We start from the raw sequence: 2,848 nt of genomic DNA on the forward strand, positions 1-2,848 counted from the left end.
CTTCTATGTGCCCTTGAGGGTTGGAGGGTAGGGTTGGAGGTGCCACCTCCTGCGGGGATGATAATCCTACCAGCTAACATTACTGGGCACTGTTCATGCTGGGAGTGGTTAAAAACCTGATCCTTGTCTATCCCTCGAGGTGGGCAGTGAACTTGGCCACCTGTCACAAGTGAGCAACTTAGACTCAGAGAGGTTTGGGGCCTGTTTGGTGACATACAGCTCAGCCCTGGTGACTCTGGAGACCACCCTCAGTCTCTCTTCTCAGCCCTGGGATGCCAAGCTGGGTTGTCCCGTATTCCGAATGGGGAAACTGAGGGCCCAGGTTGCTTGAGTGGTGGGGCAGGATTAAAGCTGGGCCTGTCCGGTTCTTCAGGCTGCACCCATGACCTCAGCTAATTCTGCATCCCTGTGCCCACTGAACACTCCCTCCTGGAAATCTGGTGGAATCTCTGGACAGCGGATATGAGGTGACTCCTGTGTGCAGGATGTTTCTTTTTTTTTTTTAAGTTAGTTAATTAATTATTTTTTTGGCTGCATTGGGTCTTCGTTGTCGCATGCGGGCTTTCTCTAGTTGCGTTGAGCGGGGACTACTCTTCATTGCAGTGCGTGGCCTTCTCATTGCAGTGGCTTCTCTTGTTGTGGAGCACAGGCTCTAGGCACGCGGGCTCAGTAGTTGTGGCTCATGGGCTCTACAGCACAGGCTCAGTAGTTGTGGCGCACGGGCTTAGTTGCTCCGCAGCATGTGGGATTTTCCTGGCCCAGGGACCGAACCCGTGTCCCCTGCATTGGCAGGTGGATTCTTAACCACTGCACCACCAGGGAAGTCCCAGCGTGTTTCTTCTAACAGCCTCCAAGGAGCTCCCTGCACAACCATGCGTCACTCACCCAGGCACTGCCCACCACAGGCCCCACCCACCAGACTGCAGGGCACGCCCACTCCCCCAGGCCCTCCATGCCCCACTTTTGTGGTGTTTATTTGGCTTCCTCCCCTGGGGATGGGCAAGAATGAACACCCAGCTGCCAGCTCAGCTCTTAACCAAGTTAGGCCAGACTCAGGCAGGCTGGGGTGCCCCGTCCATCCATCTCCCCCAAGAAATTCAGGGCCTCTCAGTAATGACTGTCACCTGCTCCTGGCCACAGTGCTGTCTGACAGACGCCCACCAGCTGCCCTGACAATGACCTCCAGGGCCCCTTAGGCCCAGGCCTGGCATGCCCTGGGCCCTTGCAGGACCTGGTCGTGACCCCTGCTCCCCAGGCCTTGGGTCTGTATCAGATGGGCCAGGCCAGGGGCAGGGCTGGTGGGAATGTGGTGGCAGATGTGGGCAGATGTCGAGGAGATGTATCCACAGCCTCCTCCCTGCTGCGGACCTCTGATGTGGATGTGGGGGAGGGCTGGCACAATCTGCAGTAACGATGGTGAGGAGGGGTGATGCTCCGCTTCGGAATCCCGCTGGGTGGCGAGCACTGGCCTTGGTAGCTCTGTCCCCACTCCCTGGACCGGGGACCCGCTTAGGGATGGCATGGCAGCCTGTCCTGGATGGCAGGGACAGGAGGGGAGGCAGGACAGCCCCTGATCTCTGGCCTTGTTCTCAGCCTGGTCCCTGCGTGTTTCTTCTTCTCCCCGGACATAACCGTGTCCAAACTTTCACCATCTCATGAGTGGATGGCTTCAGGTCACCTCTTTTGTTCTCTGGCGATGAGCTCTCTGCACGCACGGCAGCCACGGGGGTGTCTTCAGAGTAAACCAGACCCCGTTATTTTAAAACACTCCAATGGGGCTTCCCTGGTGGCACAGTGGTTAGGAATCTGCCTGCCAGTGCAGGGGACATGGGTTAGAGACCTGGGCTGGGAAGATCCCACATGCCGTGGAGCAACTAAGCCCGTGCGCCACAACTACTGAGCCTGCGCTGTAGAGCCCGCGAACCACAACTACTGAAGCCCGCATGCCTAGAGCCCGTGCTCTGCAACAAAGAGAAGCCACTGCAACGAGAAGCCCTCGCACCGCAACAAAGAGTAGCCCCTGCTCACCGCAACTATAGAAAGCCCACAAGCAGCAACGAAGACCCAATGCAGCCAAAAATAAATAAATAAATTTATTTTTTTTAAAAATGAAGGCAATTTATTCATTCTTTGAAAACAAAACAAAACACTCCAACCTTCTCCCCCACCCCCTTTGCTTCTAGAATGAAGACCAGATGTCTGACTGCAGCTGTTCAGGCCCTCTGAGGCATGCCCCCGCCACTGCCCTCTAGCCTGTGTGCTCCTCTCGCTTCTAAGCTTCTGCCACATCAGCTCCTTCCACCTGCTATGGTCTTTCCTACTTCATAGCCTTTGCATATGCGGTTCCCTCTTCCGGGAATGCCTTTCCCTGCAGAAGGTGAAGATTGATAGGGAGGCAGCCTTAGAACCGGAAGCTATACTCTCCCTCTGGCTCATTTCCTCCCTAGAGGGACTTAGAGTTCCTTTCCCGAGCCTGCCACCATGACCCACTTCTCCCTTCCTGAAGCTTCTTGGATGTAGAGCTGTGGGGTTGGGGGCCACTAGTTTGTCTGGTTTGAGGGCCATGCTCAGCTCAGAAGGCAGACTCTGGAAGCAGTGAGGAGAAAGAGTGAACTGGTTTGGTCTGCTCACCCCCCTCCCAGGGGAAACTGGGCCTAAGAGCCAACGCCCAGCGCCAGGTGCCCAGCTGGGTCTCAGAACACACTGAGGGCAGATGTGGGGGTCCTCCTGGCTGTGCCTGGAGGTGGGGCTCCATGGGAGAGTCACTGCCTTTAATTAAAGTCCCTAAGTTGCTTCCCCAGCTGTTCAGTCGGTTCTCCATGCTGGAATGTTCCAGATGGAGTGAGCA

Source organism: Mesoplodon bidens (genome assembly GCF_964165515.1).
Source record: "Mesoplodon bidens genome assembly, chromosome: 15".
NCBI classification, from domain to species: domain Eukaryota; kingdom Metazoa; phylum Chordata; class Mammalia; order Artiodactyla; family Ziphiidae; genus Mesoplodon; species Mesoplodon bidens.